Genomic DNA, 6,061 nt, shown 5'->3' with positions numbered 1-6,061 from the left:
CCTCTGATTCCAAAACCAGTGTTCTTTCCTCACATTCACAGAAACCTGGCTTTCCCCCTGAGGACTCCCTATCTCTAACACCCCCTTTTGAAGCTGGCTGCTCTTTTTACACTTCTCCTAACTCAGAAAATCTGGGAGTAGAGTTGGCATACTCTGCCCCTACTCACATCGACCCACACTCTCTTCAGCTTCAAAGTTCATGAGATTCAACTGTAGCCCTCTCTTCCAATCCTTGTCACTGTCACCTATAAATCTCCTAAGACTCTAATATTTTTCTCCACGATATTGAAAATGCAGTTTCCTGTCATCTTCTCCGTCTTTTCCTCTGTTGTCAGTTTCACAGACTTCACTATCTACATTGGTGACCTCATCCTTACATTGATAACTGCTTATCCTTACAATTCTTGCCATGGACCAGTAAAAGCCATGCCTTATCTACACCATCACTTAAAACTAGTCTTCCTCCAATAGTAATAGCCAGTGTCGATATAATTACTGAGGATCATTTTAATACCATTTTATACCATTTCTGTAATTTCAATAAGACTCAGAGTCTGAACTGATTAACCAGAAGAAAAGCCTGATCCTGACAGTCTCTTTGTTCTCTGAGTAAATTCAGAATACCTCTATCTTATGTCAATAAGCCCAGATGGGGTTGATTTAAGAGCATTCTTTCCTCCCCTGTCCATGGCCATTAAGGATGAGACCTTTAGCCCTGAGGAATTATCTTGAATTATGTGACTTTTCTTTATCTTAATATTTTATGGGCATATACTATGTTATAGAATGTTAATGGTAAATTAAACACAGAAATCCTGGGTTGTAATTCCAATTGACACTTTGTCAACTGTCCTGACATATTGTATTTACAACCTATTCCATTAAGGAAAATCCTTGTCTTGTATCATGATTAAACATACATAGGGATCATAAAAGTGAGATAATGCAGACATGCTGAGTGTGTTAAAGAAAAACATATATAAGCTTTCTCATCTCTTTGTTCATTAGTCAGATTTTATCTGACTCCATGCATGCATATCCGCTATGCTTAAGAGAATAAATAAATAAGTAATATGAATTTTTCTATCACCTAGTTCTGTTTGCCTCCTTTAACCAGACTTACAGGTTAACATTACAAAGGCCCTCATACACGTTATCTTGTTTGACTGATAATAACCTTATCATCCTCAAGTTACCCCAAGCATTATTATCCTTAATTTATAAGTAAGGTTAACTGAGGCTCAGAAACTTTAGTGACTTGTCTATGGGCTTGTACAATGAGTATCAGAGGGAATATTAGAGCTCAAATCTCTCCGGATGCCCCAGCTTTCAGCCCTCTCTCACCGGCTTTCTTCCTCCAACTTCAACACCTTCCTCCTCTGTAACCATGACAAAACAGGCCATCTGCTTCCAAGGGCTTCCTGGCCAGTGGCATCGCTGCTGCTATCTCCAAGACTTCGGTGGTCCCCATGGAGAGAATTAAGCTACTATGGCAGATGCAACATGAAAGTAAACAAATTGCTGCAGATAGGTAGTACAAAAGTATAATGGAATGTACGGTCCGAATTCCAAAGGAACAAGGGGTGCTTTCCTTCTGGCGGGGTAACTTAGCAAATGTCACCAGATATTTCCCCACCTGGGCCTTTAACTTTGCCTTTAAGGATAAGTACAAGCAGGTGTTTTGGGGAGGAGTGGACAAGCACACACAGTTTGGGAGGTATTTTGCTGGCAATCTCGCCTCTGGTGGTGCAGCTGGAGCCACTTCTCTCGGCTTTGTCTACCCCTTGGATTTTGTGAGAACCCGCTTGGCAGCTGATGTTGGGAAATCTGGCACTGAGAGAGAATTCAAAGGCCTGGGGGACTGCCTTGTGAAAATCACCAAGTCTGATGGAATTTGTGGCTTGTAACAAAAGTTTCAATGTCTCAGTGCAGGATATCATTATCTATAGAGCAGCTTACTTTGGAATCTATGACACAGCAAAAGTTTCGCTCCCGGGACTGGAAGAACACGCATATCGGGATAAGCTGGGTGATTGCGCAATCAGTGACTGCTGTAGCAGGTGTGGTCTCCTATCCTTTTGATACAGTAAGGCAGTGAATAATGATGCAGTCTGGGCACAAAGGAGCTGATATCATGTACATTGGGACAATTGACTGCTGGAAGAAGATTGCTAAAGATTAGGGTGGCGAAGCTTTCTTAAGGGGTGCCTGGTCCAATGTTGTTAGAGGTGTGGATGGAGCTTTTGTGCTTGTCATGTATGATGAATTGGAGAAAGTAATCTAAGTACATCCTAACTGAAAAAGCAAGCAGTGAATATAGATCATGTAGAATACTTAACCATATTGGCATTTTGGATCATTGACCTTCAAGAAATTCCTGTTGTCTTTTTATCCAGGCCAGATCATGTTTGTAGGGGAGCCAGGAAAAGCTCTTAGAAAAAGGGACTCGTTTATTGTGATCCATTATTCACACAGTGCAACGGATAATGATTCCATATACTGATTCTATTGAATTTTGGGAAAATAACAGTTACTGAGGGTCCAAGGACGCAAATCAACTTAGACCATCTAGTTTAAATGCTCTTTTGTAGGACCATAAATTTGTGTTTAAGTATTTATTTTAAAAAAATCATGTCTCTCATTTGTACTTAAGCACTATATACACTATTTTGCACAGCTGACTATTTGGCAGTTATAATGGTCTGTGTTGGGCATTCTGCTGTAAAACAATAAATACACAGAAGACTCTAAAAAAAAGTCTTTCCTGATTCCAAATCCAGAACATCTTTTCACAACAATATCTTGCTTCCAAGACTCTAAACCTTAAGATTCTCCTCCCCTTGCTTTCTTTTTCTCCTACCTCTTTAATCCATACAAGTGGTTGTCCATCTTCTCCTTGCATACTTCCAAGGGACAGAACACTCATTATCTCGTGAAGCAGCCCATTCTATTTGCAAATATCTGTATTAAGTTCTTCCTTATGTTGAGCTAACGTGTCACATTCCACCCACTGGGCCCAGTGGTGTCTCCTATAGCCAAGTAACATTTTAGACATGTTTCTTTTGGTTCTGTTTTTTAATTTCTTGATTTCTCATAAAGTCATTAGTTTCCATTTGCTCCATTCTAATTTTTGAGGAATTATTTTCTTCAGTGGTCTTTTGGACCTGCTATTCCATTTGGCCAGTGCTGCTTTTCAAGGCATTCTTCTCCTCATTGGCTTTTTGGAGCTCTTTTGCCATTTGGGTTAGTCTATTTTTTAAGGTATTATTTTCTTCAGTATTTTTTGGGTCTTCTTTAGCAAGCTGTTGACTCATTTTTCATGATTTTCTTGCATCACTCTCAATTTTCTTCCCAATTTTTCTCATACTTGATTTTCAAACTTCTCTTTGAGCTCTTCCATGGTCTGTGACCGATTCATATTTTTCTTGGAGGCTTTGGATGTAGGAGCTTTGACTTTGTTGTCTTCTTCCGGTTGTATGTTTTGTTCTTCTTTGTCACTAAAGTAAGATTCTATAGTCTGATTTTTTTACACTGTCTGTTCATTTTCCCAGCCAATTACTTGGCTTTTGAGTTCTTTGTCAAGATAGGACTCTGCTTCTGGAGTGGAAAATGCTCTGTTCCAAGTTTTGGGGGATTTGCATAGCTGTTGTCAGAGATACTTCTAGGCACCTGTAAATTTTCAGTTCTTTTAAGGTGGTATGATCAAAGGAGAGGTGTTTACTCCTCTCCTGGCCTGTGCTCTGGTCTGTGAGTGACCACAAGCACTCTTTTCTGCCTTGCAACTGTGAGGAGGATTCCCTCTCCACCACCACCACAAGCTCTGCCACACCAGTGCTTCTCCTCACCCCAGGATCACCACCCAGGACTGTGACCCAAATCCAAGCAGGGCAAAGCAAGAGAAACCTGCCTCAGTGCCAGCAGAGAGATTCCTGCATTCCCCCTCTGATCAGCTGCTTGATCCCCCCACCGTCTGTGGGCCTGGAGCTCTGGGAGCCCATTTTTGATATGTTTACACAACAGTAGAGAAATACTCTTGTGTGAATAAAAAACATTCCATAAAGTTTCATCTCCCTCCTATATCATATCCTTCAAATAGCTGAAGACAGTTAACATGCCTCTTTTAACTCTGAATTCACAGTTTCCTCAGGGAGAAGAAATACAACTTGAGCCTCCATCCAGAGCCTGCTTTATCAAAGACCAGGCTGGCTGTTGTTCGATAACATCTGTTAAACCTGAAAATTTAGTTGAAGGAAACAACAGAGCTAGGTGATAGAAAAATTCGTATTACTTATTTATTTATCCATTCATTCACTTTAAACATAGCAGACAGACATGATCATGGAGTGAGCCAGACAGAGTCTGACTGACTTGTATAGAAACATGAACAGGTTTTATATTTTTTTAGAACAATCACAATTCAGCATGTTACTCAAATTTATGATCCCCATGTATGTTTGACCTCAAGACAAGGATTTCCCTTAATGGAATAGGGTTCTAAAGAATGTTGACAAAGGTCAGTTAAAACTACAGCCCAGCATCTCTGTGTCTCATTAACATTCCATAACATAGTATATACCTGTAGAATATTAAGCAAGGTAGTCTTTCTTGGAGTTAGGGTTTCATCCTTTAACGGCTAACAGGGGAAAGAACGTCCTTAGGTCAGTCTGATCTGGCCTTCTTGACAGAGGTAAGGGTATTTCCTGAGCAAACTTTTAGAGAACAAAGAAGCCCAGGTCCTGGATCTTCTTCCAGTTACTCATTAATTCAGGCTCTGGGTCTGGTTGAAATTAAAAATGATATAAAATGGTATAAAATATTTCACACGTCCAACTCTGCAAACAAACAAACAAAAAAGAATACGATCTCCCACAGATTCAGGCACTGGTGGGGAAGAGAACAAATCCCTAGAAAATGCCCAGTCCATGGTAAAGAAGGGCTTTAGTGCCACCTGCCTGGCATCACAACTGGGAAACCTCTTCATGCTGGAGTTTTCTCCCTACTCCTGTCAGCTGCACTCCTGCAGTTCCTTGCTGTGGTGCTAAACTCTCTTACCATTGTCTTACTCCACTCTGGTTCCATAGCTTTTGTCCAATGAAATTCTATTCACTGCTACCAATCTCCACCTCTGAAGCTATGGCTCCTTAGAACTGCTATGCACTGAAGTCTCATTTCTGCTGCTATTGCTACTTCAACAAAGTGTCATCATTCTTTTAGAGTGAGATGTCTCTCCCCACCCTGGTAAGTCCATCATGCCTCAGGAATGGTCAACATGTTTTCTTTACCTTTTGTAGGCTTCGTAGGTCAATCCCTTCTCTTCCACAGAAGGGATGCTCAGGCAGTGTAGGTCATATTCCCAACTGAGTTAGAGTGAGTGAATTCCTCCCACTTCTCCTTTGCCTCAGGATGCAGGCAGTGTACCCCCGACAAGTACTTAGTCCTTCCTATGGAGTCTTTTGGAGACTGAAGATAATCACACACACCCTGTTTCATTTGCCCTTTCAATTCTCATTATGTTCCCACTACCAACAACTAGAACCTTGTCTTTCAAATTATCTCAAAGCTTCAAAAAACTTCAAAAAGACACTAGAAACACTGACAGGGCACAAGTTGGCAGCCTCTGGCAACAACTTACATTTGCATAAGTCTTTCTTTCTCCAGGCTAAATCTCTCTACTTTCTTCAATCATTTTTATAACATCGGTTCAAGTTCCCTTGCTGTCTTGATCTCCCTCCTCTAGATGGGGCCAATTTGTCAACATTTATTTTTAAGTGTGGTACCCAGATCTCAACACAATACTCAAAATGTGGTCTAATGAGAGTAAGAAGATGATGGGGCAATTACTCTGAATGAGATATAGTCTAAGGATACATCAGCAAGTGTGCCTAGAGAAGTGAGAGGAGCAGAAGACTTAATGAGAATAATAAGAGAGAAAACTGGAGAATCCTAGATTCTTTTAGACTGAGAAGGGACCTTAGAAATCAGGATGTAGGAACAGCCAACCGAGTCAATGAGACTGATTGAGGTCCATCTATAAGGTACTGCTGATCAATGAGATATAAAG

The 6,061-nt window shown here is 40.7% G+C and overlaps 1 pseudogene; it reads left to right on the top strand.

Annotated features, from left to right (window-relative positions):
- The first annotated feature begins 409 nt into the window (after positions 1-409).
- LOC118837350 lies at positions 410-2,284 on the top strand (annotated as a pseudogene).
- The last annotated feature ends 3,777 nt before the right edge of the window (positions 2,285-6,061 follow it).

Source organism: Trichosurus vulpecula, chromosome 2 (assembly GCF_011100635.1).
Source record: "Trichosurus vulpecula isolate mTriVul1 chromosome 2, mTriVul1.pri, whole genome shotgun sequence".
Lineage (NCBI taxonomy): Eukaryota > Metazoa > Chordata > Mammalia > Diprotodontia > Phalangeridae > Trichosurus > Trichosurus vulpecula.
The sequence above is the reverse complement of the archived record's forward strand: the minus strand, read 5'-3'. Positions and strand labels throughout refer to the sequence as shown.